At 51.7% G+C, this 27001-nt stretch overlaps 18 non-coding genes across 18 annotated transcripts; 13 read left to right on the top strand and 5 right to left on the bottom strand.

Annotated features, from left to right (window-relative positions):
- Positions 1–358: 358 nt before the first annotated feature.
- On the top strand, positions 359–440 carry TRNAL-AAG (transfer RNA leucine (anticodon AAG)). The gene has a single exon. It is a non-coding gene; the product is annotated as a tRNA-Leu (tRNA).
- Positions 441–1214: 774 nt separating this feature from the next.
- TRNAD-GUC (transfer RNA aspartic acid (anticodon GUC)) lies at positions 1215–1286 on the bottom strand. The gene has a single exon. It is a non-coding gene; the product is annotated as a tRNA-Asp (tRNA).
- A 540-nt stretch (positions 1287–1826) lies between these two features.
- Positions 1827–1908, top strand: TRNAL-AAG (transfer RNA leucine (anticodon AAG)). Its single transcript has one exon. It is a non-coding gene; the product is annotated as a tRNA-Leu (tRNA).
- Positions 1909–2682: 774 nt separating this feature from the next.
- Positions 2683–2754, bottom strand: TRNAD-GUC (transfer RNA aspartic acid (anticodon GUC)). The gene has a single exon. It is a non-coding gene; the product is annotated as a tRNA-Asp (tRNA).
- A 540-nt stretch (positions 2755–3294) lies between these two features.
- TRNAL-AAG (transfer RNA leucine (anticodon AAG)) lies at positions 3295–3376 on the top strand. The gene has a single exon. It is a non-coding gene; the product is annotated as a tRNA-Leu (tRNA).
- A 1357-nt stretch (positions 3377–4733) lies between these two features.
- On the top strand, positions 4734–4815 carry TRNAL-AAG (transfer RNA leucine (anticodon AAG)). The gene has a single exon. It is a non-coding gene; the product is annotated as a tRNA-Leu (tRNA).
- Positions 4816–6192: 1377 nt separating this feature from the next.
- TRNAL-AAG (transfer RNA leucine (anticodon AAG)) lies at positions 6193–6274 on the top strand. The gene has a single exon. It is a non-coding gene; the product is annotated as a tRNA-Leu (tRNA).
- A 774-nt stretch (positions 6275–7048) lies between these two features.
- On the bottom strand, positions 7049–7120 carry TRNAD-GUC (transfer RNA aspartic acid (anticodon GUC)). Its single transcript has one exon. It is a non-coding gene; the product is annotated as a tRNA-Asp (tRNA).
- A 540-nt stretch (positions 7121–7660) lies between these two features.
- Positions 7661–7742, top strand: TRNAL-AAG (transfer RNA leucine (anticodon AAG)). The gene has a single exon. It is a non-coding gene; the product is annotated as a tRNA-Leu (tRNA).
- A 774-nt stretch (positions 7743–8516) lies between these two features.
- TRNAD-GUC (transfer RNA aspartic acid (anticodon GUC)) lies at positions 8517–8588 on the bottom strand. The gene has a single exon. It is a non-coding gene; the product is annotated as a tRNA-Asp (tRNA).
- A 540-nt stretch (positions 8589–9128) lies between these two features.
- On the top strand, positions 9129–9210 carry TRNAL-AAG (transfer RNA leucine (anticodon AAG)). Its single transcript has one exon. It is a non-coding gene; the product is annotated as a tRNA-Leu (tRNA).
- Positions 9211–10596: 1386 nt separating this feature from the next.
- On the top strand, positions 10597–10678 carry TRNAL-AAG (transfer RNA leucine (anticodon AAG)). The gene has a single exon. It is a non-coding gene; the product is annotated as a tRNA-Leu (tRNA).
- Positions 10679–12892: 2214 nt separating this feature from the next.
- Positions 12893–12964, bottom strand: TRNAD-GUC (transfer RNA aspartic acid (anticodon GUC)). The gene has a single exon. It is a non-coding gene; the product is annotated as a tRNA-Asp (tRNA).
- A 2008-nt stretch (positions 12965–14972) lies between these two features.
- Positions 14973–15054, top strand: TRNAL-AAG (transfer RNA leucine (anticodon AAG)). The gene has a single exon. It is a non-coding gene; the product is annotated as a tRNA-Leu (tRNA).
- Positions 15055–16429: 1375 nt separating this feature from the next.
- On the top strand, positions 16430–16511 carry TRNAL-AAG (transfer RNA leucine (anticodon AAG)). The gene has a single exon. It is a non-coding gene; the product is annotated as a tRNA-Leu (tRNA).
- A 2816-nt stretch (positions 16512–19327) lies between these two features.
- Positions 19328–19409, top strand: TRNAL-AAG (transfer RNA leucine (anticodon AAG)). The gene has a single exon. It is a non-coding gene; the product is annotated as a tRNA-Leu (tRNA).
- Positions 19410–22215: 2806 nt separating this feature from the next.
- Positions 22216–22297, top strand: TRNAL-AAG (transfer RNA leucine (anticodon AAG)). The gene has a single exon. It is a non-coding gene; the product is annotated as a tRNA-Leu (tRNA).
- A 4284-nt stretch (positions 22298–26581) lies between these two features.
- TRNAL-AAG (transfer RNA leucine (anticodon AAG)) lies at positions 26582–26663 on the top strand. The gene has a single exon. It is a non-coding gene; the product is annotated as a tRNA-Leu (tRNA).
- Positions 26664–27001: the final 338 nt, after the last annotated feature.

Below are 27001 nucleotides of genomic sequence, written 5' to 3' on the forward strand. Positions count from 1 at the left end.
ACTCCAGAGTTGAACCTGTCATCCCGCCTTTCCTCAGCAAATCAAGCTACCCATCTCAAGTCTCATGAGCTGAGGACGGCAAAGTCCCTGTGGGCTTAGGACAGTCAAAGAAACCCCTGGGCTGCATGCTAAGCCCCTTTTCGGCTTCACTTTCCGAAACCTGCCCCAGCTTGCGATTCGTTTTTTTCTCACTTCTTGCCCCCATCTCCCACCTTGCCTCATGGTCTCCCCTCCTCTGCGCACCTGACAGTTTGCCTGCCCTTCCACTGCCTGTCTCCAGACTTTCCAAGGAGAAAAGGCAAAGCACTAAAGCGGGCCGGGCAACGGGTCAAGTTCCGCTTTCGGCGGCTAGCAGGAAGGTAGCGTGGCCGAGCGGTCTAAGGCGCTGGATTAAGGCTCCAGTCTCTTCGGAGGCGTGGGTTCAAATCCCACCGCTGCCACTTTTCCTGGCCTTGCATTTTAAAGAAGAACGTAACGTTGACCTCTTCCTTCATTAGTGCCACCTCTGTCGCAATGAGCAAGCGGATGGTATGCCACACCCTGCAGGAAAAAGGTTTCGCTTCTGACGTCTTGCTTTTCTGGACATCCAGTCTCAAGTTTCCCATCTGGAACGGCGCTCCCTGCTGCTTTGTGAAGGCTTGCTGCAAGAGCCTTCGAAACCCAGGAGCTCTTGCGTTGAGCTGTGACGCGTCCTGGGAAGACCTCCCGTTGCAGCGGAATGAGCCCCACTTCCAGGGCGTGCTGGTAGCAAATTTCCCACAGCCCACAGGGAGCAAACGATCCCAGGTGTGATGTATCACCAGGAGAGGCTGAGATGAGAGTAAGGGTTCACGCGTGTGCCCGGACCAAGGTTAATGATGGGATTAGAGCTAGGGTTAGATGCAGGGAAAGAGTGAGAGTTATAATTAGGGATAAAGCTAACAGGTGATCATTACTCGTCATGTAACATGATACAAAGGGTCACAAGAGGAACTGATTCAGGGTTACAATTTGGACTTCGCAGACAACAGGAGCACTAAATGGTGCTGAGGGGGACTCAATAAAGCGGACCGGCCGCCTAATGTAAGCAATTGTGCACAAATATTGTACGATGACTAGCGTTGCCGGTGCTTTTTTCTGAAAGAGTCAGTTCCTGGCACCCATTCCCTACTTGACTCAACCTAATCTTCAAGAATATTTGTCAAGAACTAAAAAAAATCCAGAAAAGGTTTAACCTCCCCGTCGGGGAATTGAACCCCGGTCTCCCGCGTGACAGGCGGGGATACTGACCACTATACTAACGAGGAGTCGTGAGGGCATGAAATGAACAGCTGCTGATGTCTGCACAGCATCCAGCGACCACCTAGATGGCCTAGGGGGTCTCATTTTCCCCCGTCAAACGGCTTGCCCGATCTAAGGCTAATTTCTTTCTTTTTATCGGCACCAGGCTTAAAACTCAGTTTAAGGTGATCGTTCCGGGCTATGTTTGACTCCAGAGTTGAACCTGTCATCCCGCCTTTCCTCAGCAAATCAAGCTACCCATCTCAAGTCTCATGAGCTGAGGACGGCAAAGTCCCTGTGGGCTTAGGACAGTCAAAGAAACCCCTGGGCTGCATGCTAAGCCCCTTTTCGGCTTCACTTTCCGAAACCTGCCCCAGCTTGCGATTCGTTTTTTTCTCACTTCTTGCCCCCATCTCCCACCTTGCCTCATGGTCTCCCCTCCTCTGCGCACCTGACAGTTTGCCTGCCCTTCCACTGCCTGTCTCCAGACTTTCCAAGGAGAAAAGGCAAAGCACTAAAGCGGGCCGGGCAACGGGTCAAGTTCCGCTTTCGGCGGCTAGCAGGAAGGTAGCGTGGCCGAGCGGTCTAAGGCGCTGGATTAAGGCTCCAGTCTCTTCGGAGGCGTGGGTTCAAATCCCACCGCTGCCACTTTTCCTGGCCTTGCATTTTAAAGAAGAACGTAACGTTGACCTCTTCCTTCATTTGTGCCACCTCTGTCGCAATGAGCAAGCGGATGGTATGCCACACCCTGCAGGAAAAAGGTTTCGCTTCTGACGTCTTGCTTTTCTGGACATCCAGTCTCAAGTTTCCCATCTGGAACGGCGCTCCCTGCTGCTTTGTGAAGGCTTGCTGCAAGAGCCTTCGAAACCCAGGAGCTCTTGCGTTGAGCTGTGACGCGTCCTGGGAAGACCTCCCGTTGCAGCGGAATGAGCCCCACTTCCAGGGCGTGCTGGTAGCAAATTTCCCACAGCCCACAGGGAGCAAACGATCCCAGGTGTGATGTATCACCAGGAGAGGCTGAGATGAAAGTAAGGGTTCACGCGTGTGCCCGGACCAAGGTTAATGATGGGATTAGAGCTAGGGTTAGATGCAGGGAAAGAGTGAGAGTTATAATTAGGGATAAAGCTAACAGGTGATCATTACTCGTCATGTAACATGATACAAAGGGTCACAAGAGGAACTGATTCAGGGTTACAATTTGGACTTCGCAGACAACAGGAGCACTAAATGGTGCTGAGGGGGACTCAATAAAGCGGACCGGCCGCCTAATGTAAGCAATTGTGCACAAATATTGTACGATGACTAGCGTTGCCGGTGCTTTTTTCTGAAAGAGTCAGTTCCTGGCACCCATTCCCTACTTGACTCAACCTAATTTTCAAGAATATTTGTCAAGAACTAAAAAAAATCCAGAAAAGGTTTAACCTCCCCGTCGGGGAATTGAACCCCGGTCTCCCGCGTGACAGGCGGGGATACTGACCACTATACTAACGAGGAGACGTGAGGGCATGAAATGAACAGCTGCTGATGTCTGCACAGCATCCAGCGACCACCTAGATGGCCTAGGGGGTCTCATTTTCCCCCGTCAAACGGCTTGCCCGATCTAAGGCTAATTTCTTTCTTTTTATCGGCACCAGGCTTAAAACTCAGTTTAAGGTGATCGTTCCGGGCTATGTTTGACTCCAGAGTTGAACCTGTCATCCCGCCTTTCCTCAGCAAATCAAGCTACCCATCTCAAGTCTCATGAGCTGAGGACGGCAAAGTCCCTGTGGGCTTAGGACAGTCAAAGAAACCCCTGGGCTGCATGCTAAGCCCCTTTTCGGCTTCACTTTCCGAAACCTGCCCCAGCTTGCGATTCGTTTTTTTCTCACTTCTTGCCCCCATCTCCCACCTTGCCTCATGGTCTCCCCTCCTCTGCGCACCTGACAGTTTGCCTGCCCTTCCACTGCCTGTCTCCAGACTTTCCAAGGAGAAAAGGCAAAGCACTAAAGCGGGCCGGGCAACGGGTCAAGTTCCGCTTTCGGCGGCTAGCAGGAAGGTAGCGTGGCCGAGCGGTCTAAGGCGCTGGATTAAGGCTCCAGTCTCTTCGGAGGCGTGGGTTCAAATCCCACCGCTGCCACTTTTCCTGGCCTTGCATTTTAAAGAAGAACGTAACGTTGACCTCTTCCTTCATTAGTGCCACCTCTGTCGCAATGAGCAAGCGGATGGTATGCCACACCCTGCAGGAAAAAGGTTTCGCTTCTGACGTCTTGCTTTTCTGGACATCCAGTCTCAAGTTTCCCATCTGGAACGGCGCTCCCTGCTGCTTTGTGAAGGCTTGCTGCAAGAGCCTTCGAAACCCAGGAGCTCTTGCGTTGAGCTGTGACGCATCCTGGGAAGACCTCCCGTTGCAGCGGAATGAGCCCCACTTCCAGGGCGTGCTGGTAGCAAATTTCCCACAGCCCACAGGGAGCAAACGATCCCAGGTGTGATGTATCACCAGGAGAGGCTGAGATGAGAGTAAGGGTTCACGCGTGTGCCCGGACCAAGGTTAATGATGGGATTAGAGCTAGGGTTAGATGCAGGGAAAGAGTGAGAGTTATAATTAGGGATAAAGCTAACAGGTGATCATTACTCGTCATGTAACATGATACAAAGGGTCAGAAGAGGAACTGATTCAGGGTTACAATTTGGACTTCGCAGACAACAGGAGCACTAAATGGTGCTGAGGGGGACTCAATAAAGCGGACCGGCCGCCTAATGTAAGCAATTGTGCACAAATATTGTACGATGACTAGCGTTGCCGGTGCTTTTTTCTGAAAGAGTCAGTTCCTGGCACCCATTCCCTACTTGACTCAACCTAATCTTCAAGAATATTTGTCAAGAACTAAAAAAAATCCAGAAAAGGTTTAACCTCCCCGTACAGGCGGGGATACTGACCACTATACTAACGAGGAGACGTGAGGGCATGAAATGAACAGCTGCTGATGTCTGCACAGCATCCAGCGACCACCTAGATGGCCTAGGGGGTCTCATTTTCCCCCGTCAAACGGCTTGCCCGATCTAAGGCTAATTTCTTTCTTTTTATCGGCACCAGGCTTAAAACTCAGTTTAAGGTGATCGTTCCGGGCTATGTTTGACTCCAGAGTTGAACCTGTCATCCCGCCTTTCCTCAGCAAATCAAGCTACCCATCTCAAGTCTCATGAGCTGAGGACGGCAAAGTCCCTGTGGGCTTAGGACAGTCAAAGAAACCCCTGGGCTGCATGCTAAGCCCCTTTTCGGCTTCACTTTCCGAAACCTGCCCCAGCTTGCGATTCGTTTTTTTCTCACTTCTTGCCCCCATCTCCCACCTTGCCTCATGGTCTCCCCTCCTCTGCGCACCTGACAGTTTGCCTGCCCTTCCACTGCCTGTCTCCAGACTTTCCAAGGAGAAAAGGCAAAGCACTAAAGCGGGCCGGGCAACGGGTCAAGTTCCGCTTTCGGCAGCTAGCAGGAAGGTAGCGTGGCCGAGCGGTCTAAGGCGCTGGATTAAGGCTCCAGTCTCTTCGGAGGCGTGGGTTCAAATCCCACCGCTGCCACTTTTCCTGGCCTTGCATTTTAAAGAAGAACGTAACGTTGACCTCTTCCTTCATTAGTGCCACCTCTGTCGCAATGAGCAAGCGGATGGTATGCCACACCCTGCAGGAAAAAGGTTTCGCTTCTGACGTCTTGCTTTTCTGGACATCCAGTCTCAAGTTTCCCATCTGGAACGGCGCTCCCTGCTGCTTTGTGAAGGCTTGCTGCAAGAGCCTTCGAAACCCAGGAGCTCTTGCGTTGAGCTGTGACGCGTCCTGGGAAGACCTCCCGTTGCAGCGGAATGAGCCCCACTTCCAGGGCGTGCTGGTAGCAAATTTCCCACAGCCCACAGGGAGCAAACGATCCCAGGTGTGATGTATCACCAGGAGAGGCTGAGATGAGAGTAAGGGTTCACGCGTGTGCCCGGACCAAGGTTAATGATGGGATTAGAGCTAGGGTTAGATGCAGGGAAAGAGTGAGAGTTATAATTAGGGATAAAGCTAACAGGTGATCATTACTCGTCATGTAACATGATACAAAGGGTCACAAGAGGAACTGATTCAGGGTTACAATTTGGACTTCGCAGACAACAGGAGCACTAAATGGTGCTGAGGGGGACTCAATAAAGCGGACCGGCCGCCTAATGTAAGCAATTGTGCACAAATATTGTACGATGACTAGCGTTGCCGGTGCTTTTTTCTGAAAGAGTCAGTTCCTGGCACCCATTCCCTACTTGACTCAACCTAATCTTCAAGAATATTTGTCAAGAACTAAAAAAAATCCAGAAAAGGTTTAACCTCCCCGTCGGGGCCGGTCTCCCGCGTGACAGGCGGGGATACTGACCACTATACTAACGAGGAGACGTGAGGGCATGAAATGAACAGCTGCTGATGTCTGCACAGCATCCAGCGACCACCTAGATGGCCTAGGGGGTCTCATTTTCCCCCGTCAAACGGCTTGCCCGATCTAAGGCTAATTTCTTTCTTTTTATCGGCACCAGGCTTAAAACTCAGTTTAAGGTGATCGTTCCGGGCTATGTTTGACTCCAGAGTTGAACCTGTCATCCCGCCTTTCCTCAGCAAATCAAGCTACCCATCTCAAGTCTCATGAGCTGAGGACGGCAAAGTCCCTGTGGGCTTAGGACAGTCAAAGAAACCCCTGGGCTGCATGCTAAGCCCCTTTTCGGCTTCACTTTCCGAAACCTGCCCCAGCTTGCGATTCGTTTTTTTCTCACTTCTTGCCCCCATCTCCCACCTTGCCTCATGGTCTCCCCTCCTCTGCGCACCTGACAGTTTGCCTGCCCTTCCACTGCCTGTCTCCAGACTTTCCAAGGAGAAAAGGCAAAGCACTAATGCGGGCCGGGCAACGGGTCAAGTTCCGCTTTCGGCGGCTAGCAGGAAGGTAGCGTGGCCGAGCGGTCTAAGGCGCTGGATTAAGGCTCCAGTCTCTTCGGAGGCGTGGGTTCAAATCCCACCGCTGCCACTTTTCCTGGCCTTGCATTTTAAAGAAGAACGTAACGTTGACCTCTTCCTTCATTAGTGCCACCTCTGTCGCAATGAGCAAGCGGATGGTATGCCACACCCTGCAGGAAAAAGGTTTCGCTTCTGACGTCTTGCTTTTCTGGACATCCAGTCTCAAGTTTCCCATCTGGAACGGCGCTCCCTGCTGCTTTGTGAAGGCTTGCTGCAAGAGCCTTCGAAACCCAGGAGCTCTTGCGTTGAGCAGTGACGCGTCCTGGGAAGACCTCCCGTTGCAGCGGAATGAGCCCCACTTCCAGGGCGTGCTGGTAGCAAATTTCCCACAGCCCACAGGGAGCAAACGATCCCAGGTGTGATGTATCACCAGGAGAGGCTGAGATGAGAGTAAGGGTTCACGCGTGTGCCCGGACCAAGGTTAATGATGGGATTAGAGCTAGGGTTAGATGCAGGGAAAGAGTGAGAGTTATAATTAGGGATAAAGCTAACAGGTGATCATTACTCGTCATGTAACATGATACAAAGGGTCAGAAGAGGAACTGATTCAGGGTTACAATTTGGACTTCGCAGACAACAGGAGCACTAAATGGTGCTGAGGGGGACTCAATAAAGCGGACCGGCCGCCTAATGTAAGCAATTGTGCACAAATATTGTACGATGACTAGCGTTGCCGGTGCTTTTTTCTGAAAGAGTCAGTTCCTGGCACCCATTCCCTACTTGACTCAACCTAATCTTCAAGAATATTTGTCAAGAACTAAAAAAAATCCAGAAAAGGTTTAACCTCCCCGTCGGGGAATTGAACCCCGGTCTCCCGCGTGACAGGCGGGGATACTGACCACTATACTAACGAGGAGACGTGAGGGCATGAAATGAACAGCTGCTGATGTCTGCACAGCATCCAGCGACCACCTAGATGGCCTAGGGGGTCTCATTTTCCCCCGTCAAACGGCTTGCCCGATCTAAGGCTAATTTCTTTCTTTTTATCGGCACCAGGCTTAAAACTCAGTTTAAGGTGATCGTTCCGGGCTATGTTTGACTCCAGAGTTGAACCTGTCATCCCGCCTTTCCTCAGCAAATCAAGCTACCCATCTCAAGTCTCATGAGCTGAGGACGGCAAAGTCCCTGTGGGCTTAGGACAGTCAAAGAAACCCCTGGGCTGCATGCTAAGCCCCTTTTCGGCTTCACTTTCCGAAACCTGCCCCAGCTTGCGATTCGTTTTTTTCTCACTTCTTGCCCCCATCTCCCACCTTGCCTCATGGTCTCCCCTCCTCTGCGCACCTGACAGTTTGCCTGCCCTTCCACTGCCTGTCTCCAGACTTTCCAAGGAGAAAAGGCAAAGCACTAAAGCGGGCCGGGCAACGGGTCAAGTTCCGCTTTCGGCGGCTAGCAGGAAGGTAGCGTGGCCGAGCGGTCTAAGGCGCTGGATTAAGGCTCCAGTCTCTTCGGAGGCGTGGGTTCAAATCCCACCGCTGCCACTTTTCCTGGCCTTGCATTTTAAAGAAGAACGTAACGTTGACCTCTTCCTTCATTAGTGCCACCTCTGTCGCAATGAGCAAGCGGATGGTATGCCACACCCTGCAGGAAAAAGGTTTCGCTTCTGACGTCTTGCTTTTCTGGACATCCAGTCTCAAGTTTCCCATCTGGAACGGCGCTCCCTGCTGCTTTGTGAAGGCTTGCTGCAAGAGCCTTCGAAACCCAGGAGCTCTTGCGTTGAGCTGTGACGCGTCCTGGGAAGACCTCCCGTTGCAGCGGAATGAGCCCCACTTCCAGGGCGTGCTGGTAGCAAATTTCCCACAGCCCACAGGGAGCAAACGATCCCAGGTGTGATGTATCACCAGGAGAGGCTGAGATGAGAGTAAGGGTTCACGCGTGTGCCCGGACCAAGGTTAATGATGGGATTAGAGCTAGGGTTAGATGCAGGGAAAGAGTGAGAGTTATAATTAGGGATAAAGCTAACAGGTGATCATTACTCGTCATGTAACATGATACAAAGGGTCACAAGAGGAACTGATTCAGGGTTACAATTTGGACTTCGCAGACAACAGGAGCACTAAATGGTGCTGAGGGGGACTCAATAAAGCGGACCGGCCGCCTAATGTAAGCAATTGTGCACAAATATTGTACGATGACTAGCGTTGCCGGTGCTTTTTTCTGAAAGAGTCAGTTCCTGGCACCCATTCCCTACTTGACTCAACCTAATCTTCAAGAATATTTGTCAAGAACTAAAAAAAATCCAGAAAAGGTTTAACCTCCCCGTCGGGGAATTGAACCCCGGTCTCCCGCGTGACAGGCGGGGATACTGACCACTATACTAACGAGGAGACGTGAGGGCATGAAATGAACAGCTGCTGATGTCTGCACAGCATCCAGCGACCACCTAGATGGCCTAGGGGGTCTCATTTTCCCCCGTCAAACGGCTTGCCCGATCTAAGGCTAATTTCTTTCTTTTTATCGGCACCAGGCTTAAAACTCAGTTTAAGGTGATCGTTCCGGGCTATGTTTGACTCCAGAGTTGAACCTGTCATCCCGCCTTTCCTCAGCAAATCAAGCTACCCATCTCAAGTCTCATGAGCTGAGGACGGCAAAGTCCCTGTGGGCTTAGGACAGTCAAAGAAACCCCTGGGCTGCATGCTAAGCCCCTTTTCGGCTTCACTTTCCGAAACCTGCCCCAGCTTGCGATTCGTTTTTTTCTCACTTCTTGCCCCCATCTCCCACCTTGCCTCATGGTCTCCCCTCCTCTGCGCACCTGACAGTTTGCCTGCCCTTCCACTGCCTGTCTCCAGACTTTCCAAGGAGAAAAGGCAAAGCACTAAAGCGGGCCGGGCAACGGGTCAAGTTCCGCTTTCGGCGGCTAGCAGGAAGGTAGCGTGGCCGAGCGGTCTAAGGCGCTGGATTAAGGCTCCAGTCTCTTCGGAGGCGTGGGTTCAAATCCCACCGCTGCCACTTTTCCTGGCCTTGCATTTTAAAGAAGAACGTAACGTTGACCTCTTCCTTCATTAGTGCCACCTCTGTCGCAATGAGCAAGCGGATGGTATGCCACACCCTGCAGGAAAAAGGTTTAGCTTCTGACGTCTTGCTTTTCTGGACATCCAGTCTCAAGTTTCCCATCTGGAACGGCGCTCCCTGCTGCTTTGTGAAGGCTTGCTGCAAGAGCCTTCGAAACCCAGGAGCTCTTGCGTTGAGCTGTGACGCGTCCTGGGAAGACCTCCCGTTGCAGCGGAATGAGCCCCACTTCCAGGGCGTGCTGGTAGCAAATTTCCCACAGCCCACAGGGAGCAAACGATCCCAGGTGTGATGTATCACCAGGAGAGGCTGAGATGAGAGTAAGGGTTCACGCGTGTGCCCGGACCAAGGTTAATGATGGGATTAGAGCTAGGGTTAGATGCAGGGAAAGAGTGAGAGTTATAATTAGGGATAAAGCTAACAGGTGATCATTACTCGTCATGTAACATGATACAAAGGGTCACAAGAGGAACTGATTCAGGGTTACAATTTGGACTTCGCAGACAACAGGAGCACTAAATGGTGCTGAGGGGGACTCAATAAAGCGGACCGGCCGCCTAATGTAAGCAATTGTGCACAAATATTGTACGATGACTAGCGTTGCCGGTGCTTTTTTCTGAAAGAGTCAGTTCCTGGCACCCATTCCCTACTTGACTCAACCTAATCTTCAAGAATATTTGTCAAGAACTAAAAAAAATCCAGAAAAGGTTTAACCTCCCCGTCGGGGAATTGAACCCCTGTCTCCCGCGTGACAGGCGGGGATACTGACCACTATACTAACGAGGAGACGTGAGGGCATGAAATGAACAGCTGCTGATGTCTGCACAGCATCCAGCGACCACCTAGATGGCCTAGGGGGTCTCATTTTCCCCCGTCAAACGGCTTGCCCGATCTAAGGCTAATTTCTTTCTTTTTATCGGCACCAGGCTTAAAACTCAGTTTAAGGTGATCGTTCCGGGCTATGTTTGACTCCAGAGTTGAACCTGTCATCCCGCCTTTCCTCAGCAAATCAAGCTACCCATCTCAAGTCTCATGAGCTGAGGACGGCAAAGTCCCTGTGGGCTTAGGACAGTCAAAGAAACCCCTGGGCTGCATGCTAAGCCCCTTTTCGGCTTCACTTTCCGAAACCTGCCCCAGCTTGCGATTCGTTTTTTTCTCACTTCTTGCCCCCATCTCCCACCTTGCTTCATGGTCTCCCCTCCTCTGCGCACCTGACAGTTTGCCTGCCCTTCCACTGCCTGTCTCCAGACTTTCCAAGGAGAAAAGGCAAAGCACTAAAGCGGGCCGGGCAACGGGTCAAGTTCCGCTTTCGGCGGCTAGCAGGAAGGTAGCGTGGCCGAGCGGTCTAAGGCGCTGGATTAAGGCTCCAGTCTCTTCGGAGGCGTGGGTTCAAATCCCACCGCTGCCACTTTTCCTGGCCTTGCATTTTAAAGAAGAACGTAACGTTGACCTCTTCCTTCATTAGTGCCACCTCTGTCGCAATGAGCAAGCGGATGGTATGCCACACCCTGCAGGAAAAAGGTTTCGCTTCTGACGTCTTGCTTTTCTGGACATCCAGTCTCAAGTTTCCCATCTGGAACGGCGCTCCCTGCTGCTTTGTGAAGGCTTGCTGCAAGAGCCTTCGAAACCCAGGAGCTCTTGCGTTGAGCTGTGACGCGTCCTGGGAAGACCTCCCGTTGCAGCGGAATGAGCCCCACTTCCAGGGCGTGCTGGTAGCAAATTTCCCACAGCCCACAGGGAGCAAACGATCCCAGGTGTGATGTATCACCAGGAGAGGCTGAGATGAAAGTAAGGGTTCACGCGTGTGCCCGGACCAAGGTTAATGATGGGATTAGAGCTAGGGTTAGATGCAGGGAAAGAGTGAGAGTTATAATTAGGGATAAAGCTAACAGGTGATCATTACTCGTCATGTAACATGATACAAAGGGTCACAAGAGGAACTGATTCAGGGTTACAATTTGGACTTCGCAGACAACAGGAGCACTAAATGGTGCTGAGGGGGACTCAATAAAGCGGACCGGCCGCCTAATGTAAGCAATTGTGCACAAATATTGTACGATGACTAGCGTTGCCGGTGCTTTTTTCTGAAAGAGTCAGTTCCTGGCACCCATTCCCTACTTGACTCAACCTAATCTTCAAGAATATTTGTCAAGAACTAAAAAAAATCCAGAAAAGGTTTAACCTCCCCGTCGGGGCGGGGATACTGACCACTATACTAACGAGGAGATGTGAGGGCATGAAATGAACAGCTGCTGATGTCTGCACAGCATCCAGCGACCACCTAGATGGCCTAGGGGGTCTCATTTTCCCCCGTCAAACGGCTTGCCCGAGCTAAGGCTAATTTCTTTCTTTTTATCGGCACCAGGCTTAAAACTCAGTTTAAGGTGATCGTTCCGGGCTATGTTTGACTCCAGAGTTGAACCTGTCATCCCGCCTTTCCTCAGCAAATCAAGCTACCCATCTCAAGTCTCATGAGCTGAGGACGGCAAAGTCCCTGTGGGCTTAGGACAGTCAAAGAAACCCCTGGGCTGCATGCTAAGCCCCTTTTCGGCTTCACTTTCCGAAACCTGCCCCAGCTTGCGATTCGTTTTTGTTCTCACTTCTTGCCCCCATCTCCCACCTTGCCTCATGGTCTCCCCTCCTCTGCGCACCTGACAGTTTGCCTGCCCTTCCACTGCCTGTCTCCAGACTTTCCAAGGAGAAAAGGCAAAGCACTAAAGCGGGCCGGGCAACGGGTCAAGTTCCGCTTTCGGCAGCTAGCAGGAAGGTAGCGTGGCCGAGCGGTCTAAGGCGCTGGATTAAGGCTCCAGTCTCTTCGGAGGCGTGGGTTCAAATCCCACCACTGCCACTTTTCCTGGCCTTGCATTTTAAAGAAGAACGTAACGTTGACCTCTTCCTTCATTAGTGCCACCTCTGTCGCAATGAGCAAGCGGATGGTATGCCACACCCTGCAGGAAAAAGGTTTCGCTTCTGACGTCTTGCTTTTCTGGACATCCAGTCTCAAGTTTCCCATCTGGAACGGCGCTCCCTGCTGCTTTGTGAAGGCTTGCTGCAAGAGCCTTCGAAACCCAGGAGCTCTTGCGTTGAGCTGTGACGCGTCCTGGGAAGACCTCCCGTTGCAGCGGAATGAGCCCCACTTCCAGGGCGTGCTGGTAGCAAATTTCCCACAGCCCACAGGGAGCAAACGATCCCAGGTGTGATGTATCACCAGGAGAGGCTGAGATGAGAGTAAGGGTTCACGCGTGTGCCCGGACCAAGGTTAATGATGGGATTAGAGCTAGGGTTAGATGCAGGGAAAGAGTGAGAGTTATAATTAGGGATAAAGCTAACAGGTGATCATTACTCGTCATGTAACATGATACAAAGGGTCACAAGAGGAACTGATTCAGGGTTACAATTTGGACTTCGCAGACAACAGGAGCACTAAATGGTGCTGAGGGGGACTCAATAAAGCGGACCGGCCGCCTAATGTAAGCAATTGTGCACAAATATTGTACGATGACTAGCGTTGCCGGTGCTTTTTTCTGAAAGAGTCAGTTCCTGGCACCCATTCCCTACTTGACTCAACCTAATCTTCAAGAATATTTGTCAAGAACTAAAAAAAATCCAGAAAAGGTTTAACCTCCCCGTCGGGGAATTGAACCCCGGTCTCCCGCGTGACAGGCGGGGATACTGACCACTATACTAACGAGGAGACGTGAGGGCATGAAATGAACAGCTGCTGATGTCTGCACAGCATCCAGCGACCACCTAGATGGCCTAGGGGGTCTCATTTTCCCCCGTCAAACGGCTTGCCCGATCTAAGGCTAATTTCTTTCTTTTTATCGGCACCAGGCTTAAAACTCAGTTTAAGGTGATCGTTCCGGGCTATGTTTGACTCCAGAGTTGAACCTGTCATCCCGCCTTTCCTCAGCAAATCAAGCTACCCATCTCAAGTCTCATGAGCTGAGGACGGCAAAGTCCCTGTGGGCTTAGGACAGTCAAAGAAACCCCTGGGCTGCATGCTAAGCCCCTTTTCGGCTTCACTTTCCGAAACCTGCCCCAGCTTGCGATTCGTTTTTTTCTCACTTCTTGCCCCCATCTCCCACCTTGCCTCATGGTCTCCCCTCCTCTGCGCACCTGACAGTTTGCCTGCCCTTCCACTGCCTGTCTCCAGACTTTCCAAGGAGAAAAGGCAAAGCACTAAAGCGGGCCGGGCAACGGGTCAAGTTCCGCTTTCGGCGGCTAGCAGGAAGGTAGCGTGGCCGAGCGGTCTAAGGCGCTGGATTAAGGCTCCAGTCTCTTCGGAGGCGTGGGTTCAAATCCCACCACTGCCACTTTTCCTGGCCTTGCATTTTAAAGAAGAACGTAACGTTGACCTCTTCCTTCATTAGTGCCACCTCTGTCGCAATGAGCAAGCGGATGGTATGCCACACCCTGCAGGAAAAAGGTTTCGCTTCTGACGTCTTGCTTTTCTGGACATCCAGTCTCAAGTTTCCCATCTGGAACGGCGCTCCCTGCTGCTTTGTGAAGGCTTGCTGCAAGAGCCTTCGAAACCCAGGAGCTCTTGCGTTGAGCTGTGACGCGTCCTGGGAAGACCTCCCGTTGCAGCGGAATGAGCCCCACTTCCAGGGCGTGCTGGTAGCAAATTTCCCACAGCCCACAGGGAGCAAACGATCCCAGGTGTGATGTATCACCAGGAGAGGCTGAGATGAGAGTAAGGGTTCACGCGTGTGCCCGGACCAAGGTTAATGATGGGATTAGAGCTAGGGTTAGATGCAGGGAAAGAGTGAGAGTTATAATTAGGGATAAAGCTAACAGGTGATCATTACTCGTCATGTAACATGATACAAAGGGTCACAAGAGGAACTGATTCAGGGTTACAATTTGGACTTCGCAGACAACAGGAGCACTAAATGGTGCTGAGGGGGACTCAATAAAGCGGACCGGCCGCCTAATGTAAGCAATTGTGCACAAATATTGTACGATGACTAGCGTTGCCGGTGCTTTTTTCTGAAAGAGTCAGTTCCTGGCACCCATTCCCTACTTGACTCAACCTAATCTTCAAGAATATTTGTCAAGAACTAAAAAAAATCCAGAAAAGGGTTAACGTCCCCGTCGGGGAATTGAACCCCGGTCTCCAGCGTGACAGGCGGGGATACTGACCACTATACTAACGAGGAGACGTGAGGGCATGAAATGAACAGCTGCTGATGTCTGCACAGCATCCAGCGACCACCTAGATGGCCTAGGGGGTCTCATTTTCCCCCGTCAAACGGCTTGCCCGATCTAAGGCTAATTTCTTTCTTTTTATCGGCACCAGGCTTAAAACTCAGTTTAAGGTGATCGTTCCGGGCTATGTTTGACTCCAGAGTTGAACCTGTCATCCCGCCTTTCCTCAGCAAATCAAGCTACCCATCTCAAGTCTCATGAGCTGAGGACGGCAAAGTCCCTGTGGGCTTAGGACAGTCAAAGAAACCCCTGGGCTGCATGCTAAGCCCCTTTTCGGCTTCACTTTCCGAAACCTGCCCCAGCTTGCGATTCGTTTTTTTCTCACTTCTTGCCCCCATCTCCCACCTTGCCTCATGGTCTCCCCTCCTCTGCGCACCTGACAGTTTGCCTGCCCTTCCACTGCCTGTCTCCAGACTTTCCAAGGAGAAAAGGCAAAGCACTAAAGCGGGCCGGGCAACGGGTCAAGTTCCGCTTTCGGCGGCTAGCAGGAAGGTAGCGTGGCCGAGCGGTCTAAGGCGCTGGATTAAGGCTCCAGTCTCTTCGGAGGCGTGGGTTCAAATCCCACCGCTGCCACTTTTCCTGGCCTTGCATTTTAAAGAAGAACGTAACGTTGACCTCTTCCTTCATTAGTGCCACCTCTGTCGCAATGAGCAAGCGGATGGTATGCCACACCCTGCAGGAAAAAGGTTTCGCTTCTGACGTCTTGCTTTTCTGGACATCCAGTCTCAAGTTTCCCATCTGGAACGGCGCTCCCTGCTGCTTTGTGAAGGCTTGCTGCAAGAGCCTTCGAAACCCAGGAGCTCTTGCGTTGAGCTGTGACGCGTCCTGGGAAGACCTCCCGTTGCAGCGGAATGAGCCCCACTTCCAGGGCGTGCTGGTAGCAAATTTCCCACAGCCCACAGGGAGCAAACGATCCCAGGTGTGATGTATCACCAGGAGAGGCTGAGATGAGAGTAAGGGTTCACGCGTGTGCCCGGACCAAGGTTAATGATGGGATTAGAGCTAGGGTTAGATGCAGGGAAAGAGTGAGAGTTATAATTAGGGATAAAGCTAACAGGTGATCATTACTCGTCATGTAACATGATACAAAGGGTCAGAAGAGGAACTGATTCAGGGTTACAATTTGGACTTCGCAGACAACAGGAGCACTAAATGGTGCTGAGGGGGACTCAATAAAGCGGACCGGCCGCCTAATGTAAGCAATTGTGCACAAATATTGTACGATGACTAGCGTTGCCGGTGCTTTTTTCTGAAAGAGTCAGTTCCTGGCACCCATTCCCTACTTGACTCAACCTAATCTTCAAGAATATTTGTCAAGAACTAAAAAAAATCCAGAAAAGGTTTAACCTCCCCGAACCCCGGTCTCCCGCGTGACAGGCGGGGATACTGACCACTATACTAACGAGGAGACGTGAGGGCATGAAATGAACAGCTGCTGATGTCTGCACAGCATCCAGCGACCACCTAGATGGCCTAGGGGGTCTCATTTTCCCCCGTCAAACGGCTTGCCCGATCTAAGGCTAATTTCTTTCTTTTTATCGGCACCAGGCTTAAAACTCAGTTTAAGGTGATCGTTCCGGGCTATGTTTGACTCCAGAGTTGAACCTGTCATCCCGCCTTTCCTCAGCAAATCAAGCTACCCATCTCAAGTCTCATGAGCTGAGGACGGCAAAGTCCCTGTGGGCTTAGGACAGTCAAAGAAACCCCTGGGCTGCATGCTAAGCCCCTTTTCGGCTTCACTTTCCGAAACCTGCCCCAGCTTGCGATTCGTTTTTTTCTCACTTCTTGCCCCCATCTCCCACCTTGCCTCATGGTCTCCCCTCCTCTGCGCACCTGACAGTTTGCCTGCCCTTCCACTGCCTGTCTCCAGACTTTCCAAGGAGAAAAGGCAAAGCACTAAAGCGGGCCGGGCAACGGGTCAAGTTCCGCTTTCGGCGGCTAGCAGGAAGGTAGCGTGGCCGAGCGGTCTAAGGCGCTGGATTAAGGCTCCAGTCTCTTCGGAGGCGTGGGTTCAAATCCCACCGCTGCCACTTTTCCTGGCCTTGCATTTTAAAGAAGAACGTAACGTTGACCTCTTCCTTCATTAGTGCCACCTCTGTCGCAATGAGCAAGCGGATGGTATGCCACACCCTGCAGGAAAAAGGTTTCGCTTCTGACGTCTTGCTTTTCTGGACATCCAGTCTCAAGTTTCCCATCTGGAACGGCGCTCCCTGCTGCTTTGTGAAGGCTTGCTGCAAGAGCCTTCGAAACCCAGGAGCTCTTGCGTTGAGCTGTGACGCATCCTGGGAAGACCTCCCGTTGCAGCGGAATGAGCCCCACTTCCAGGGCGTGCTGGTAGCAAATTTCCCACAGCCCACAGGGAGCAAACGATCCCAGGTGTGATGTATCACCAGGAGAGGCTGAGATGAGAGTAAGGGTTCACGCGTGTGCCCGGACCAAGGTTAATGATGGGATTAGAGCTAGGGTTAGATGCAGGGAAAGAGTGAGAGTTATAATTAGGGATAAAGCTAACAGGTGATCATTACTCGTCATGTAACATGATACAAAGGGTCAGAAGAGGAACTGATTCAGGGTTACAATTTGGACTTCGCAGACAACAGGAGCACTAAATGGTGCTGAGGGGGACTCAATAAAGCGGACCGGCCGCCTAATGTAAGCAATTGTGCACAAATATTGTACGATGACTAGCGTTGCCGGTGCTTTTTTCTGAAAGAGTCAGTTCCTGGCACCCATTCCCTACTTGACTCAACCTAATCTTCAAGAATATTTGTCAAGAACTAAAAAAAATCCAGAAAAGGTTTAACCTCCCCGTACAGGCGGGGATACTGACCACTATACTAACGAGGAGACGTGAGGGCATGAAATGAACAGCTGCTGATGTCTGCACAGCATCCAGCGACCACCTAGATGGCCTAGGGGGTCTCATTTTCCCCCGTCAAACGGCTTGCCCGATCTAAGGCTAATTTCTTTCTTTTTATCGGCACCAGGCTTAAAACTCAGTTTAAGGTGATCGTTCCGGGCTATGTTTGACTCCAGAGTTGAACCTGTCATCCCGCCTTTCCTCAGCAAATCAAGCTACCCATCTCAAGTCTCATGAGCTGAGGACGGCAAAGTCCCTGTGGGCTTAGGACAGTCAAAGAAACCCCTGGGCTGCATGCTAAGCCCCTTTTCGGCTTCACTTTCCGAAACCTGCCCCAGCTTGCGATTCGTTTTTTTCTCACTTCTTGCCCCCATCTCCCACCTTGCCTCATGGTCTCCCCTCCTCTGCGCACCTGACAGTTTGCCTGCCCTTCCACTGCCTGTCTCCAGACTTTCCAAGGAGAAAAGGCAAAGCACTAAAGCGGGCCGGGCAACGGGTCAAGTTCCGCTTTCGGCAGCTAGCAGGAAGGTAGCGTGGCAGAGCGGTCTAAGGCGCTGGATTAAGGCTCCAGTCTCTTCGGAGGCGTGGGTTCAAATCCCACCGCTGCCACTTTTCCTGGCCTTGCATTTTAAAGAAGAACGTAACGTTGACCTCTTCCTTCATTAGTGCCACCTCTGTCGCAATGAGCAAGCGGATGGTATGCCACACCCTGCAGGAAAAAGGTTTCGCTTCTGACGTCTTGCTTTTCTGGACATCCAGTCTCAAGTTTCCCATCTGGAACGGCGCTCCCTGCTGCTTTGTGAAGGCTTGCTGCAAGAGCCTTCGAAACCCAGGAGCTCTTGCGTTGAGCTGTGACGCGTCCTGGGAAGACCTCCCGTTGCAGCGGAATGAGCCCCACTTCCAGGGCGTGCTGGTAGCAAATTTCCCACAGCCCACAGGGAGCAAACGATCCCAGGTGTGATGTATCACCAGGAGAGGCTGAGATGAGAGTAAGGGTTCACGCGTGTGCCCGGACCAAGGTTAATGATGGGATTAGAGCTAGGGTTAGATGCAGGGAAAGAGTGAGAGTTATAATTAGGGATAAAGCTAACAGGTGATCATTACTCGTCATGTAACATGATACAAAGGGTCACAAGAGGAACTGATTCAGGGTTACAATTTGGACTTCGCAGACAACAGGAGCACTAAATGGTGCTGAGGGGGACTCAATAAAGCGGACCGGCCGCCTAATGTAAGCAATTGTGCACAAATATTGTACGATGACTAGCGTTGCCGGTGCTTTTTTCTGAAAGAGTCAGTTCCTGGCACCCATTCCCTACTTGACTCAACCTAATCTTCAAGAATATTTGTCAAGAACTAAAAAAAATCCAGAAAAGGTTTAACCTCCCCGTCGGGGCCGGTCTCCCGCGTGACAGGCGGGGATACTGACCACTATACTAACGAGGAGACGTGAGGGCATGAAATGAACAGCTGCTGATGTCTGCACAGCATCCAGCGACCACCTAGATGGCCTAGGGGGTCTCATTTTCCCCCGTCAAACGGCTTGCCCGATCTAAGGCTAATTTCTTTCTTTTTATCGGCACCAGGCTTAAAACTCAGTTTAAGGTGATCGTTCCGGGCTATGTTTGACTCCAGAGTTGAACCTGTCATCCCGCCTTTCCTCAGCAAATCAAGCTACCCATCTCAAGTCTCATGAGCTGAGGACGGCAAAGTCCCTGTGGGCTTAGGACAGTCAAAGAAACCCCTGGGCTGCATGCTAAGCCCCTTTTCGGCTTCACTTTCCGAAACCTGCCCCAGCTTGCGATTCGTTTTTTTCTCACTTCTTGCCCCCATCTCCCACCTTGCCTCATGGTCTCCCCTCCTCTGCGCACCTGACAGTTTGCCTGCCCTTCCACTGCCTGTCTCCAGACTTTCCAAGGAGAAAAGGCAAAGCACTAAAGCGGGCCGGGCAACGGGTCAAGTTCCGCTTTCGGCGGCTAGCAGGAAGGTAGCGTGGCCGAGCGGTCTAAGGCGCTGGATTAAGGCTCCAGTCTCTTCGGAGGCGTGGGTTCAAATCCCACCGCTGCCACTTTTCCTGGCCTTGCATTTTAAAGAAGAACGTAACGTTGACCTCTTCCTTCATTAGTGCCACCTCTGTCGCAATGAGCAAGCGGATGGTATGCCACACCCTGCAGGAAAAAGGTTTCGCTTCTGACGTCTTGCTTTTCTGGACATCCAGTCTCAAGTTTCCCATCTGGAACGGCGCTCCCTGCTGCTTTGTGAAGGCTTGCTGCAAGAGCCTTCGAAACCCAGGAGCTCTTGCGTTGAGCTGTGACGCGTCCTGGGAAGACCTCCCGTTGCAGCGGAATGAGCCCCACTTCCAGGGCGTGCTGGTAGCAAATTTCCCACAGCCCACAGGGAGCAAACGATCCCAGGTGTGATGTATCACCAGGAGAGGCTGAGATGAGAGTAAGGGTTCACGCGTGTGCCCGGACCAAGGTTAATGATGGGATTAGAGCTAGGGTTAGATGCAGGGAAAGAGTGAGAGTTATAATTAGGGATAAAGCTAACAGGTGATCATTACTCGTCATGTAACATGATACAAAGGGTCACAAGAGGAACTGATTCAGGGTTACAATTTGGACTTCGCAGACAACAGGAGCACTAAATGGTGCTGAGGGGGACTCAATAAAGCGGACCGGCCGCCTAATGTAAGCAATTGTGCACAAATATTGTACGATGACTAGCGTTGCCGGTGCTTTTTTCTGAAAGAGTCAGTTCCTGGCACCCATTCCCTACTTGACTCAACCTAATCTTCAAGAATATTTGTCAAGAACTAAAAAAAATCCAGAAAAGGTTTAACCTCCCCGTCGGGGCGGGGATACTGACCACTATACTAACGAGGAGATGTGAGGGCATGAAATGAACAGCTGCTGATGTCTGCACAGCATCCAGCGACCACCTAGATGGCCTAGGGGGTCTCATTTTCCCCCGTCAAACGGCTTGCCCGAGCTAAGGCTAATTTCTTTCTTTTTATCGGCACCAGGCTTAAAACTCAGTTTAAGGTGATCGTTCCGGGCTATGTTTGACTCCAGAGTTGAACCTGTCATCCCGCCTTTCCTCAGCAAATCAAGCTACCCATCTCAAGTCTCATGAGCTGAGGACGGCAAAGTCCCTGTGGGCTTAGGACAGTCAAAGAAACCCCTGGGCTGCATGCTAATCCCCTTTTCGGCTTCACTTTCCGAAACCTGCCCCAGCTTGCGATTCGTTTTTGTTCTCACTTCTTGCCCCCATCTCCCACCTTGCCTCATGGTCTCCCCTCCTCTGCGCACCTGACAGTTTGCCTGCCCTTCCACTGCCTGTCTCCAGACTTTCCAAGGAGAAAAGGCAAAGCACTAAAGCGGGCCGGGCAACGGGTCAAGTTCCGCTTTCGGCAGCTAGCAGGAAGGTAGCGTGGCCGAGCGGTCTAAGGCGCTGGATTAAGGCTCCAGTCTCTTCGGAGGCGTGGGTTCAAATCCCACCACTGCCACTTTTCCTGGCCTTGCATTTTAAAGAAGAACGTAACGTTGACCTCTTCCTTCATTAGTGCCACCTCTGTCGCAATGAGCAAGCGGATGGTATGCCACACCCTGCAGGAAAAAGGTTTCGCTTCTGACGTCTTGCTTTTCTGGACATCCAGTCTCAAGTTTCCCATCTGGAACGGCGCTCCCTGCTGCTTTGTGAAGGCTTGCTGCAAGAGCCTTCGAAACCCAGGAGCTCTTGCGTTGAGCTGTGACGCGTCCTGGGAAGACCTCCCGTTGCAGCGGAATGAGCCCCACTTCCAGGGCGTGCTGGTAGCAAATTTCCCACAGCCCACAGGGAGCAAACGATCCCAGGTGTGATGTATCACCAGGAGAGGCTGAGATGAGAGTAAGGGTTCACGCGTGTGCCCGGACCAAGGTTAATGATGGGATTAGAGCTAGGGTTAGATGCAGGGAAAGAGTGAGAGTTATAATTAGGGATAAAGCTAACAGGTGATCATTACTCGTCATGTAACATGATGCAAAGGGTCACAAGAGGAACTGATTCAGGGTTACAATTTGGACTTCGCAGACAACAGGAGCACTAAATGGTGCTGAGGGGGACTCAATAAAGCGGACCGGCAGCCTAATGTAAGCAATTGTGCACAAATATTGTACGATGACTAGCGTTGCCGGTGCTTTTTTCTGAAAGAGTCAGTTCCTGGCACCCATTCCCTACTTGACTCAACCTAATCTTCAAGAATATTTGTCAAGAACTAAAAAAAATCCAGAAAAGGTTTAACCCCCGGTCTCCCGCGTGACAGGCGGGGATACTGACCACTATACTAACGAGGAGACGTGAGGACATGAAATGAACAGCTGCTGATGTCTGCACAGCATCCAGCGACCACCTAGATGGCCTAGGGGGTCTCATTTTCCCCCGTCAAACGGCTTGCCCGATCTAAGGCTAATTTCTTTCTTTTTATCGGCACCAGGCTTAAAACTCAGTTTAAGGTGATCGTTCCGGGCTATGTTTGACTCCAGAGTTGAACCTGTCATCCCGCCTTTCCTCAGCAAATCAAGCTACCCATCTCAAGTCTCATGAGCTGAGGACGGCAAAGTCCCTGTGGGCTTAGGACAGTCAAAGAAACCCCTGGGCTGCATGCTAAGCCCCTTTTCGGCTTCACTTTCCGAAACCTGCCCCAGCTTGCGATTCATTTTTTTCTCACTTCTTGCCCCCATCTCCCACCTTGCCTCATGGTCTCCCCTCCTCTGCGCACCTGACAGTTTGCCTGCCCTTCCACTGCCTGTCTCCAGACTTTCCAAGGAGAAAAGGCAAAGCACTAAAGCGGGCCGGGCAACGGGTCAAGTTCCGCTTTCGGCGGCTAGTAGGAAGGTAGCGTGGCCGAGCGGTCTAAGGCGCTGGATTAAGGCTCCAGTCTCTTCGGAGGCGTGGGTTCAAATCCCACCGCTGCCACTTTTCCTGGCCTTGCATTTTAAAGAAGAACGTAACGTTGACCTCTTCCTTCATTAGTGCCACCTCTGTCGCAATGAGCAAGCGGATGGTATGCCACACCCTGCAGGAAAAAGGTTTCGCTTCTGACGTCTTGCTTTTCTGGACATCCAGTCTCAAGTTTCCCATCTGGAACTGCGCTCCCTGCTGCTTTGTGAAGGCTTGCTGCAAGAGCCTTCGAAACCCAGGAGCTCTTGCGTTGAGCTGTGACGCGTCCTGTGAAGACCTCCCGTTGCAGCGGAATGAGCCCCACTTCCAGGGCGTGCTGGTAGCAAATTTCCCACAGCCCACAGGGAGCAAACGATCCCAGGTGTGATGTATCACCAGGAGAGGCTGAGATGAGAGTAAGGGTTCACGCGTGTGCCCGGACCAAGGTTAATGATGGGATTAGAGCTAGGGTTAGATGCAGGGAAAGAGTGAGAGTTATAATTAGGGATAAAGCTAACAGGTGATCATTACTCGTCATGTAACATGATGCAAAGGGTCACAAGAGGAACTGATTCAGGGTTACAATTTGGACTTCGCAGACAACAGGAGCACTAAATGGTGCTGAGGGGGACTCAATAAAGCGGACCGGCCGCCTAATGTAAGCAATTGTGCACAAATATTGTACGATGACTAGCGTTGCCGGTGCTTTTTTCTGAAAGAGTCAGTTCCTGGCACCCATTCCCTACTTGACTCAACCTAATCTTCAAGAATATTTGTCAAGAACTAAAAAAAATCCAGAAAAGGTTTAACCTCCCCGTCGGGAATTGAACCCCGGTCTCCCGCGTGACAGGCGGGGATACTGACCACTATACTAACGAGGAGACGTGAGGGCATGAAATGAACAGCTGCTGATGTCTGCACAGCATCCAGCGACCACCTAGATGGCCTAGGGGGTCTCATTTTCCCCCGTCAAACGGCTTGCCCGATCTAAGGCTAATTTCTTTCTTTTTATCGGCACCAGGCTTAAAACTCAGTTTAAGGTGATCGTTCCGGGCTATGTTTGACTCCAGAGTTGAACCTGTCATCCCGCCTTTCCTCAGCAAATCAAGCTACCCATCTCAAGTCTCATGAGCTGAGGACGGCAAAGTCCCTGTGGGCTTAGGACAGTCAAAGAAACCCCTGGGCTGCATGCTAAGCCCCTTTTCGGCTTCACTTTCCGAAACCTGCCCCAGCTTGCGATTCGTTTTTTTCTCACTTCTTGCCCCCATCTCCCACCTTGCCTCATGGTCTCCCCTCCTCTGCGCACCTGACAGTTTGCCTGCCCTTCCACTGCCTGTCTCCAGACTTTCCAAGGAGAAAAGGCAAAGCACTAAAGCGGGCCGGGCAACGGGTCAAGTTCCGCTTTCGGCGGCTAGCAGGAGGGTAGCGTGGCCGAGAAGGCGCTGGATTAAGGCTCCAGTCTCTTCGGAGGCGTGGGTTCAAATCCCACCACTGCCACTTTTCCTGGCCTTGCATTTTAAAGAAGAACGTAACGTTGACCTCTTCCTTCATTAGTGCCACCTCTGTCGCAATGAGCAAGCGGATGGTATGCCACACCCTGCAGGAAAAAGGTTTCGCTTCTGACGTCTTGCTTTTCTGGACATCCAGTCTCAAGTTTCCCATCTGGAACGGCGCTCCCTGCTGCTTTGTGAAGGCTTGCTGCAAGAGCCTTCGAAACCCAGGAGCTCTTGCGTTGAGCTGTGACGCGTCCTGGGAAGACCTCCCGTTGCAGCGGAATGAGCCCCACTTCCAGGGCGTGCTGGTAGCAAATTTCCCACAGCCCAAAGGGAGCAAACGATCCCAGGTGTGATGTATCACCAGGAGAGGCTGAGATGAGAGTAAGGGTTCACGCGTGTGCCCGGACCAAGGTTAATGATGGGATTAGAGCTAGGGTTAGATGCAGGGAAAGAGTGAGAGTTATAATTAGGGATAAAGCTAACAGGTGATCATTACTCATCATGTAACATGATACAAAGGGTCACAAGAGGAACTGATTCAGGGTTACAATTTGGACTTCGCAGACAACAGGAGCACTAAATGGTGCTGAGGGGGACTCAATAAAGCGGACCGGCCGCCTAATGTAAGCAATTGTGCACAAATATTGTACGATGACTAGCGTTGCCGGTGCTTTTTTCTGAAAGAGTCAGTTCCTGGCACCCATTCCCTACTTGACTCAACCTAATCTTCAAGAATATTTGTCAAGAACTAAAAAAAATCCAGAAAAGGTTTAACCTCCCCGTCGGGTCTCCCGCGTGACAGGCGGGGATACTGACCACTATACTAACGAGGAGACGTGAGGGCATGAAATGAACAGCTGCTGATGTCTGCACAGCATCCAGCGACCACCTAGATGGCCTAGGGGGTCTCATTTTCCCCCGTCAAACAGCTTGCCCGATCTAAGGCTAATTTCTTTCTTTTTATCGGCACCAGGCTTAAAACTCAGTTTAAGGTGATCGTTCCGGGCTATGTTTGACTCCAGAGTTGAACCTGTCATCCCGCCTTTCCTCAGCAAATCAAGCTACCCATCTCAAGTCTCATGAGCTGAGGACGGCAAAGTCCCTGTGGGCTTAGGACAGTCAAAGAAACCCCTGGGCTGCATGCTAAGCCCCTTTTCGGCTTCACTTTCCGAAACCTGCCCCAGCTTGCGATTCGTTTTTTTCTCACTTCTTGCCCCCATCTCCCACCTTGCCTCATGGTCTCCCCTCCTCTGCGCACCTGACAGTTTGCCTGCCCTTCCACTGCCTGTCTCCAGACTTTCCAAGGAGAAAAGGCAAAGCACTAAAGCGGGCCGGGCAACGGGTCAAGTTCCGCTTTCGGCGGCTAGCAGGAGGGTAGCGTGGCCGAGCGGTCTAAGGCGCTGGATTAAGGCTCCAGTCTCTTCGGAGGCGTGGGTTCAAATCCCACCACTGCCACTTTTCCTGGCCTTGCATTTTAAAGAAGAACGTAACGTTGACCTCTTCCTTCATTAGTGCCACCTCTGTCGCAATGAGCAAGCGGATGGTATGCCACACCCTGCAGGAAAAAGGTTTCGCTTCTGACGTCTTGCTTTTCTGGACATCCAGTCTCAAGTTTCCCATCTGGAACGGCGCTCCCTGCTGCTTTGTGAAGGCTTGCTGCAAGAGCCTTCGAAACCCAGGAGCTCTTGCGTTGAGCTGTGACGCGTCCTGGGAAGACCTCCCGTTGCAGCGGAATGAGCCCCACTTCCAGGGCGTGCTGGTAGCAAATTTCCCACAGCCCAAAGGGAGCAAACGATCCCAGGTGTGATGTATCACCAGGAGAGGCTGAGATGAGAGTAAGGGTTCACGCGTGTGCCCGGACCAAGGTTAATGATGGGATTAGAGCTAGGGTTAGATGCAGGGAAAGAGTGAGAGTTATAATTAGGGATAAAGCTAACAGGTGATCATTACTCGTCATGTAACATGATACAAAGGGTCACAAGAGGAACTGATTCAGGGTTACAATTTGGACTTCGCAGACAACAGGAGCACTAAATGGTGCTGAGGGGGACTCAATAAAGCGGACCGGCCGCCTAATGTAAGCAATTGTGCACAAATATTGTACGATGACTAGCGTTGCCGGTGCTTTTTTCTGAAAGAGTCAGTTCCTGGCACCCATTCCCTACTTGACTCAACCTAATCTTCAAGAATATTTGTCAAGAACTAAAAAAAATCCAGAAAAGGTTTAACCTCCCCGGTCTCCCGCGTGACAGGCGGGGATACTGACCACTATACTAACGAGGAGACGTGAGGGCATGAAATGAACAGCTGCTGATGTCTGCACAGCATCCAGCGACCACCTAGATGGCCTAGGGGGTCTCATTTTCCCCCGTCAAACGGCTTGCCCGATCTAAGGCTAATTTCTTTCTTTTTATCGGCACCAGGCTTAAAACTCAGTTTAAGGTGATCGTTCCGGGCTATGTTTGACTCCAGAGTTGAACCTGTCATCCCGCCTTTCCTCAGCAAATCAAGCTACCCATCTCAAGTCTCATGAGCTGAGGACGGCAAAGTCCCTGTGGGCTTAGGACAGTCAAAGAAACCCCTGGGCTGCATGCTAAGCCCCTTTTCGGCTTCACTTTCCGAAACCTGCCCCAGCTTGCGATTCGTTTTTGTTCTCACTTCTTGCCCCCATCTCCCACCTTGCCTCATGGTCTCCCCTCCTCTGCGCACCTGACAGTTTGCCTGCCCTTCCACTGCCTGTCTCCAGACTTTCCAAGGAGAAAAGGCAAAGCACTAAAGCGGGCCGGGCAACGGGTCAAGTTCCGCTTTCGGCGGCTAGCAGGAAGGTAGCGTGGCCGAGCGGTCTAAGGCGCTGGATTAAGGCTCCAGTCTCTTCGGAGGCGTGGGTTCAAATCCCACCGCTGCCACTTTTCCTGGCCTTGCATTTTAAAGAAGAACGTAACGTTGACCTCTTCCTTCATTAGTGCCACCTCTGTCGCAATGAGCAAGCGGATGGTATGCCACACCCTGCAGGAAAAAGGTTTCGCTTCTGACGTCTTGCTTTTCTGGACATCCAGTCTCAAGTTTCCCATCTGGAACGGCGCTCCCTGCTGCTTTGTGAAGGCTTGCTGCAAGAGCCTTCGAAACCCAGGAGCTCTTGCGTTGAGCTGTGACGCGTCCTGGGAAGACCTCCCGTTGCAGCGGAATGAGCCCCACTTCCAGGGCGTGCTGGTAGCAAATTTCCCACAGCCCACAGGGAGCAAAC

This window comes from Ambystoma mexicanum, unplaced genomic scaffold, assembly GCF_040938575.1.
Source record: "Ambystoma mexicanum isolate Mex_15411 unplaced genomic scaffold, UKY_AmexF1_1 Mex_scaf89, whole genome shotgun sequence".
NCBI lineage: Eukaryota > Metazoa > Chordata > Amphibia > Caudata > Ambystomatidae > Ambystoma > Ambystoma mexicanum.